The following is a 10,588-nucleotide window of genomic DNA, read 5'->3' on the forward strand; positions in this document are numbered from 1 at the left end:
TTTGCATTCATTAACAGCATAAATGCAACTTAAAACGTTTCTTAACAAAAAATACGAATGAAAATATTTATGGCTTTTGTTTCTTGAATAACTGAATTATGTTGCTTTTAAGTTTGTAATGGATATTCTTTTTAAACTTAAAACAAACGTGATTAAATACCATATTTTATGAAGCATAATAGTTCTTGTGTTTTTGCATACAAAGTTCTTACAACTCTAATGATTTTGGATATACTTTCAATAATAGGGAAGTAATATATAATAAATTCATCTAAAGTAATCTCAGCATATGAAATAAGAAAATGAAATTTATTTTCAAATTAATATTATTGCATTAACAGTAATTATAAATATTATATGTTACTAGGTGAATTGATAAATAACCGGCCAGAGTAACAAGCATTTATTTTGGAAAATTTTATTATATGCTTCAATAAAGCCCCCTTTCAGCTCGACACACTGAGTCCAATAATCTTTCAACATTTGGATACCTTTTAAATAAAACGATTTATCACAACCTCCAAAATATTCCTCAGTTTCTCATTTCACTTCATGATTTGATGCAAAACTCTTTCCATGGAGCCATCTTTTCATGACTCGAAACAGATAATAGTCACTGGGAGCCAAATCTGGACAATACGTTGGGTGAGGAAGCAAATCATACAGTAATTCATTTAATTTTACCATAGTTTTCATTTACGTGTGAGCGAGTGCGTTATCCAGCAAAAACAAAATTTTTTACATCGACAAATGTGATCATTTTTTCTTGATTTTCTCATTCAATCGATCCAATAATATGCAGTAGTAGTCCGATCTAATTGTTTTTCCTTTTTTCAAATAGTCTATGAAAATTATTCCACTTGAATCCCAAAATACGAAAACGAAAACTTTTACAACCGATTGTTGAGTTTGTGGTCAATCCACCAAGAAGGTATAAAGTGGCCCAATTGAATTACAACGAATCTCAAACTGCTATATCTTTGAAAGTGATGGTAAAACTACGCTCAAATTTTGCCATATAGCTCCTAATATAATAGTTTCGAAGAGTATAAGAGAAATTCTTTGGAAAAATTATTTCAAATGAAACTTAAATGTAGGAATATAATTACGATTCGCAGTGAAAGGAAAGAACTGCTGAGCTAAACATATTTAAAACCTGAAAACTGTCTTGCAATGAAGAAAAGTAAAGTAAACGATTTTGCTGATATTATAAAACAAAAAATCCCGAGACTTTACCGTCTACTCTGATGATAAAAATTTTAAAAGTGAGTGATACATAAAGTAATCGAGTCTATATAACAGAAAAATTACACAATAATGTAGGTATGAGAATATCTACAACAAATGAAGGATCACAATTTGTTATCATCACTACCCCATTGATGTTAAATGATCACTGTCTGCTAATGTTTTTAACCCGTAAGATGAAAATTAATTCAAATGAAAGTGATTTGACAGTGAGATCATTTTAGGAGATGCTTCAATGCCATATGAATCTGAACATTTCGCTGGAACAGACACGTTGTTTCAAAAATATTTTACGCTATCAAATAAAGCACTCGTCATCTAACATTGGCACAAAGATAACGTTTCACACTTCTTTACATTCACATAAAAGGCTCCAGGCATACCAGACGCAAGACCTGTTACCCTCTAAACTATTTTGCCAATCAAGTTAAGCATTGAAAAATATCAGTAGTCCAGTAATGTAATATTAATGTACTCAGAAAACACTTTTTCCATGAATGGGTGAATATTCTGTGAGTTCTTGATCGACTAAGAACAACAGTTCTTGTTGAAGGCAGCCGTATCAGTTACTCAGAAATATATAATCGTTTTCCAAAAATTTTTTTTAATAATTTAGTAAAATTCAAAACAATACTACTTTCTGAAAAATATAATTTCACACAACACATCCTGTACATCTGTGAACAACTACTGCTACCAAAAATTCTTCATTAAAACGATTTCTTTGATCAAAAATTTTGTATCATATCCTTCTCAATTATTTTCGTTTTGTTTTTTTGTGTTTCAAAATTTGCCGGGCTTTTGGTCGTGTTTTTAAACAAAATAAATAAAAATATCACAAAAATATCATATATTTTATTAACGTCCATCTACAGTGTTATACAAATACTGTCATTTTTTTTAAATCAATTCTGACGTTATTAAGCAAATCTAAAATTACAGTTCAAAGGGGTCACCCTTTATATGGTATCTATGAAGGTTTGTTATCGCCAGAAACGAATTATTAAAAAGGATGACTTCTATTTTGTGTGATATCTTCGATTATATTCTATATTCTTCGATATATATATTCTTCATTCTTATTCTATATTCTAGATGCTTTATTCTCTTCGATTATGTTTTATTTTTTTTTATTATTTATTTCTTATTTATTATTTATTTTTTATCATTTATTTCGATTATTTTTATATTCGATTATTTCTTGAAAAGAAGATATTTTTATATTATGAACTGGATCTCGAATTTTTATTGATTTTTATTGAAGTATGTTTAGCAATACATTTCGATTTTTAAATTATGTTCATTATTATTATATTTTATAATGTTTGTTTTCTTTTTTAATTTTAAAATGATTATTATTATAAGCACAAGTGTTCCTAATCCACCCGCTTCAACCATAAACTATATCGTATATAATATAAATCTAATAATAATCGTAAAGTACATTTGTTCAGTTGATTACAAAAGAAAGTAAAGAAAATACTTATTTGTAATATGAAAACGCATGTGTGTAGGGGAATATTGTATTTTTCATTAAAAGTCAAACCCAAAAATGTCAAACACATGTTTCGAAAGGCGTACGTACATTTGAAGTAACCTATAATTTAGATACAATAGGAATGGAGATAGCATTTGAATAATCATCTGCCTGGTATGGTGAAATTAATGTACTGCGGCATATTGAGCATATTGAAGACATGCCCAAAATGTGAGAAAACAATACCAAATACATATATAAAAATAACATGCACGTGCCAGCTGTCATGTATAAATATTTTGAAAAATAATTCACAGGCTGCAGGCGCACCTAAAGAAAGAAAGATACATGCGAGCGAGAGTGCTGTTAACAGATAAAATCATATTAAACAAAAATACTACGGTTTATGTGAGACAGTAGAGCTGACTATATTAAAAATATATAAATATAGTTGAGAACTTAAAAAAAAAAAGAAAAATTATGATAGAAGAGTGTGGGCCAAAGTACATGTAACGTGTAAACAATTACACTTCCGCTTTAAGCACACTGCACACCCACTAAAGCCGCTTCTGTCATTACGAGAGGAAATTAATTTTTTCGAGCACCGGCAACGGTCATTTTAAGTACTCGTATATATATATAAGTAAAATTAAAACTTACTCAACTATGAAGTGGTGATGAAATGATTTTGTTAATTTGTAACTCTTTTCCTTTTGTCCATTTAATTTATCATCACATTTTTTTTTTGTTTTGTCAAAGAAATACTTTGGCCCTTGACAAAAATATTACAATGACTTTGGTTAGGGTGCAGTCTGCACTTGGCACATGCAAAATAGGTATAAATGAAATACTCAAACCGGTGCTAGTGGAACTATATTTAATTTGGACAAATACAGGGCAACAACAGTGGTATCAGGACCACCAGCACCAGCAGCCGCAGCCGCATTTAGTGGCAGGTGCGGCAACATCATTGCGCCGCCAATTTACCCAATTACATTCCAAAAAACAATAAAAAAGGAAATAACTTAAGTAAATAAAACAACAAAAGGCAGTAGCAGGCAGACAACTTAATGAGGTTGTGGCAAGAGCCCATAACTTTGCTTTAACACTGAAAGGAAAAAACAGTTTCATTGCAAAGAAGATAGTTTTACTAGATTTTGCTTATCTTTTTTACTCCCTTTTATGGGCCACATTTTAGCTTTAATTTAAATGTATTGCAGTTGGGCTGGTTCATTGCAGTTGGGCTGGTTCATTGCAGTTGGGCCGGTTCATTGCAGTCTCGTTACCAATACTTTAACATTCGCGCCATAAAATGTTATAAACTTACTTGTTTGTTTTAATAATTTTTTTAGCGATTTCGTTTGAAATTTCTATTTTTTCATATTTTAAAATAATTGCTAAAGTTTTATTTATACAAATTTATACGTAAAAGTTTTAACTATAAAAGTAAAAGTTTCAGCGTTTTTATTCTATGTAAATTTTTTGATAAATAAACAAAGTTTTATTATTTCTGCAAACGCATAGACTTTTTAATAAAGTCATTGGACTAAAATATTTTTCACATTTTTTATAAAAGAATTTCATTGAAAATAATTTTTTTTGAATTGTAAAATATGTAAAAAATTACTATATTTACGTAAATTGTATACGAAGCCTACAAGTTGATTACGGTTTTATATTGTATAATTTAATGAATTATATTTAATAAATATGTATACAATGCATTTCAGTTGTCGAGCTACAAAATTATAAGGTTACATTTTTTTATGTTTCTTACCTCAACAATTTCTTCGCCTCATGTTAATGTTTTGTTGCAGTGAAAAGATAAATTTGTATGTTGAAGTAAATTTTTCTTTTTTTACTTATCTGAAAAATAAAATAAAAACTTTAGTTAATATTTTTGTTTTAATATGTAATACATGTATTTATTTTATTATTATGTTGAGCCTAACTCGGAGAGTTAGTACATCTGAGCACTTTTACGCTTTGATAGCTGCAAGGTTTCTGCAGAGTCACACCAATTTCACTGACTAATTTGTGTATTCCTCATAAGTTTCGTGATTATTCAATGACTGATCTAAGATCTGCGTACCGCTCGTGCGGTTAGTGATTACTCTGAGATTAGATAATGCTAAGTAGAGCAGCGTGTCGGCATTTGCATATAGCTTCAGCGTTCTGTCACTTATGTATTTTTTGACCGGATCTATTCTAATCATGACTGATTTATGATTTCTTTTTAAAATAAATACACAAAGTGAATTTGTTAATAAAACTTTCAAAGCAAATTAACAAAACTCCAAAAAAATGTGCGAACATAAAAGTCAAGTATGGCTCTGGGTCAGTTGGTTAAGAAGCACTGACTCTGAGCTTTAAATGTGGCAGAGCACGAGTTCAATTCCTATAACTTGCAGTCTCAACAAAAATTATTTAGAAATAATTAAATACAAGAACTATTTCCAAGACCATTGCTGATGGTTATTTGGCAATACTCGAAACAGCTGTATGGTCAGCCGAAAATTCAATTAATTAAAATAATATAAAAAAGAATTTTTGTTCTTGTAGTTCACTACTTTTCGAAACTTCGTTATTTATTTTAAAAAGTAACACTACATAAATCTTTATTTCGTTAATTAGCAAAGTTATTGTCAATTTCATTTAGAAATATTCAATAAATAAACCAATGAAAGAAAAAAAAATTTCGTTAATTATTTCTTAATCTACCTTATGGTAGTACATAAACGCACAACCAAAATACATAAGGGACAGAGCCCTGAAGTTATATGCGAAAATTGAGGCTATCCTACTTACCACTATCTAATGTTAGAGTAATCACTCTCCGCACGGGAAGGTACGCAGATCTTAGATCAATCACTGAATAATCATGAAGCTTATAGGCAATACATAAATTAGTCAATGAGATGGGTGGGACCCTGTAGTACCCCCAGTAACCAAAGAGTAAAAGTGCCCAGTTGCGCTGACTCGAAAAAAGGATCAACATATACCTAATGGTAAATTAAATTAACTTGTTTTTAATTATAAGATACATTTATCGCTACAACTGATGGAGTTACAACTAAGTTAGGCGATACGTATCGTAAGAACTTAAACGAACTTAAGCCAAAACGAGATACACAGGTGTGGTTGGTTGTGCATTTTGCCTTGACTTAAGTCCGCTTAACGTCTTACAGTACGTAACGACTAACAGAGCCTTTACTTCCAGATTCCAACGCCATGCTCTTTTTACAACAAATTACAACAAACAATAAATTTGATTTTTTAACTATTTGCATATAAATTTCATACATAAAATGACCATTATATATCATATTCATTTGGAAATACAATAGATGGACAATGGTAAATACTTAAGTCTAACTTTTGACAGATTATAAACTTGGTTAGAGTATATATGGGTCAAGAAACTGTATTATTTTACACTAATAAATTAATCTTTCCATTTTCACTAAAATTCTTTCCTATTTTTTTTTTATAAACTTTGTCTAATTTATATCTAATATATTTGGTTGGCACTGTAAAAAAAGATACTAAACTCTGCCATAAAAATAGAAATGCGGTGCACAAAGGATTGTAAAGTTACTCCACTTAACAGTCCAGTATGTGGTTTTTATATTAAGTTTTAATAAACTCTCTAACGCAGATATTTATTTAAAATTCCAGATAAAACCGCAAAATGGAAAACTCAACAAAATAACTTCAGCATAAATGCGATACAAATGCCAATTGAACTCCACATAACTACAGAAATTACTTTCAAACGAGTAAATTCAATAAAAGAAGAAATATTTATTTGTAATTTTATTGTTAAACAATTTTAAGGACTTCTACAATATTGAAACTCCTTTCAGTTTGGAATGCAATTCTCTTTTGTGGAAAAGAAAAATGTCTACTTTGACCATTGATAATTGTTATTATTGTGAAATAAAATGAAATTTCTGTACATGAAAAGATTTACTAAAATTTTAGTAAATACTTACTAAAAACAAATTTCTAATAATGGAAATCTTTTAAAGGATTTATATAGAAAATTTTCATTTGTAAGATTGCTTTAAAATATTTTCATTAAATTGGTAGACAAATATTTAAAATATATTTATTTGTCAATGATTATTTGTACACTAAGGTTAAAGAGAGAAAAAGAATGGAAACTTATGGCTATGAATTCCAGATGGGTGACAATGTTGATACTTGTATATGTTATCTCCTTCGTCTGCCTGTGCATTCCTCCCAATCAAAAATTTATTCGCGGCACAATCTGAAATGTATCTAGATAATAACATTTAAAATCTTTTTTGATCAGATGTCATGATCAGATCCAGTTTCAAAGTATCATATGCGAAACGGCTAGATTTTTTACCAGTGGTTTTCAACCTTTTTTTGACCAAGAACCTCTATGATATTTTTGTTTTTAATATGGACCACAAAGTTTATTTTTGACTGTTTTAATATGCTTTATGCATCTCTAGAAGATATATAATCAAGTGTATAAGTGCATAGGTACATTATATGGGCTAGAAAATATGTATATAATAGTTGGAAATTTTTTTGTGCTTATTTTCTAAGTAAGGTCTTAGGCAACCAACTACAAGCAATGTATCCATACTGGTTGGAAACCACTGCTTTATACTTAAAGTAGGTATCTTTATGTGTATATTTATTTTATGGTTTTATTTAGTATCACATTATGTACTAACTTATTCCAAAATACCGTAGTATATACTAATCAGATCTTGACAATGCTACGACTGAACTCAACAAATTTCTATGATGTTATGATATTGGACATAATAGATTTATAGCGGTTGCTGATCATCTTATACGGCTACTTATAATAATATATCGACTTATACCACAATATTTTAATAGTGTGTATATTTTTCAATGTCTATGATTTAAGTGAAATATTTTTAATTGAATTATTATTTTAATTCAATCAAGCCAAATACATTCAATAAATAATTACTCTAAAATTTTGTACTAAGATTTATATTCCAGATTATAATTAGCAAGTATATGATTATTGATATAAACCACTAATGGATTTTGCAGGTTAGTCGGATACGGAAACAACTCGGATGCCTCAAAGCAGAACGTTTCAAAACGCAGAGAGTAAATCATTTGATGAACTAAGGTCAGTGACATATAGCAAAAATGTATTTATAAGAAGCTTCTAATAAGAGCATGGATCAATTAATAATATCTAAATATTAAAAATTTACATAGAAATAATTAATATGTAAAAAGGAGTATGGATTAAATAATAATAACTAAATATTAATACATTTTTATATAATTTTTTTAACTAAATTATAATTAAAAACCAACAAAATATTTTCTTTACAAATTATAACAACAAAATTCTAAACACGTAATCTAATTTTCCTGAAGTTTACTAATTTTAACACTTTTGCCATTGCATCCTCACCGCAGCAATTGAACAAAGTTGCGATGCTGATTTGTGGTACGGATAAACTTTAAAATCAATTTAATTAGAAGCCACATAGTAGGCTAATTAACATTGTGGAACCAGCAGTTGCAACAAAATCCAACAAAGAACCCAACATATACAAATTTAAATTGAATAGAAAATGTATTTGAATAAAAATTCTATTGCAAAGCAGCACATCAAATGTCAGGAACCGCAAGGCATGATTACAATTACAGCAATTTAAAGTGGCAAGGCAACTGAAATCAAACTCGAAACATCAGTACAGACAGCAAAATCCAATAACAGGTGCTGCACAGCCCAAGGATAGATTTTTATCTCTAATATAGAAGTTTACCTGCATGTACGATGCACCTTGCAATCTAACAAACCACAAATTATTGAATAGAACTGCTTTTCAACTCAAGTTAACTTCACGCTAAAACCACGTAAATTTCAAAGTTCAAAGATAAAGCAATTAAGTATAAATATAAATATAATATTGATTGATAAAAAAAATATTAATATGTAAATAAATATTAAAATATTTAATATTTATTTTTTAATATTTATTTTTCAATAATAAAATATTTTTTCAACATTTTTCCAATAAGTAAATTTTGTGTTTATAATAACTTAACTTTTCTCTAGTGTGAACACTTTAATTGCCGCAAGTGTGGCTATTACAATTATAAACGTAAAAAAATCTGAATTAATTACTTTAATTGCACTATTGCACCTACCGTTAGTGTCTCATGCCTAATGCAATAATGACTATTACGACGCTAATTGAATGCAATTATGAGGAGAGCATAAAAAGCCTATAGGAACAAGTATCTCTGTCTTAAAATAGATTATTATTACATACTTCCATGTTTATACTAATTAATTGTGATTATAATTATGAACATAAGAAATTTGTACGGCTTGGTAACTGTCAACAAAAAGCTTCAACTGCCTTGAAAATTATATATATATTTTATATTGTATTAATTATCACTTCGTTAAGTATTTAAAAAGTACATATTTTTTAATAAGTCAGCAGATTAATAATTAATTTTAAAAATTCTTTGTCACACAAAAAGTTGAAAGCATTTTTCCTTAAATACTTTATTTTCTTTTTCAAAGCGGAATACGAACAATTTTTTAATGACTTCATTAAATTAATTAGGTTGCGCCTTCAATTCTAGATACTGTGAAAAAATTCTGAAAAATACTTTAACGTCATTTTTAATCCTTCTCTATGTCTGAAATATGCTTCTTTTTATTTAAGAGTTAAATGCCAAAAATTACACCTGCAAAAGTTTATATTTAGTTTGTGCTTAATTAAGTTTGATGAGAGCGAAAAAAATCTACTGAGGAGTCAAAGTTACGAACGACTAAATTTAGCTCTGCTATGTAACAGATAAATCGGTTTCTTTTTAGCTATTTTACTTTATTTTAATTTTTTTTTTGTATAAATTTAAAGTTGAAAATGCTGTTTGTGCAACTTTTATTGCAACTGCAACTGTCACGGGGACTTGTCAGCCCAAATTAGCCTTAATCGGCCACCAAGTTTTTCTATAAAAAATTCAGCAATTAAATGGAGAAAATATTTAATAAATATAGTCATTTCCTATTAAAATTTATTTATAAAACATTTTTATTTTATTGTTGAAAAAATATTTTAATTTTATACAATTGTGCCTTCTCTAATTAGTGAATTCTACTAAACTTTATTAATATATGTTATAAGCTAATTGGTAAAGTATTTTATTATGTTTAATTTTGTTTTAATTTTAAAATTATGTATTTGTTTTATTTAATACTTATTGTGTTAAATAGTTTGCTATTAAATTTCCAATTAAATTTAATATTATTTGAAATAAATAAATTTTATTAGCTTGATTAATTTATTTTTATTATGCATATGCTTGTACGTTTTATATAAATGAGTTGGGCGAAAAGTATACGGCGTTTATATATTTGTTTTTCATTGAAGTTCAATAATTTTAAATTATTTAAATGGATCTGACAACTTTGTTTTTTTAAAACTCTTTCTCTTTATACGGTAACACAATGGGCGAATAGGCCTTAGTGGATTCCATAGAAATCGGCTGTATAACCTAACCTAACCTTAACAATGATAAAGGTATTTTAAATAAATTGTATATTTTTAACTACTCAATAAACACGTTTGTATTTAACTTATATAGGTATTTTACTTAATTCTTAAGATATTTACAATAATTTCTCCTATAACGCGGAACCAATCTATTGCGTTATAGCGGTATTCCCTTATACCCTGTATACACACGTGCAAAGCTATGCGAAGCTAATTATGAACTGTACAAATCCGGGGGATACCGGGGACTGAAATCGCGTAATATGAAAACGAGTTGTAAGGGTACCGCATTATAGGGGGGATGACTGTATTTATA

The sequence above is a fragment of the Teleopsis dalmanni genome, chromosome 2 (assembly GCF_002237135.1).
Source record: "Teleopsis dalmanni isolate 2A chromosome 2, ASM223713v2, whole genome shotgun sequence".
Lineage (NCBI taxonomy): Eukaryota > Metazoa > Arthropoda > Insecta > Diptera > Diopsidae > Teleopsis > Teleopsis dalmanni.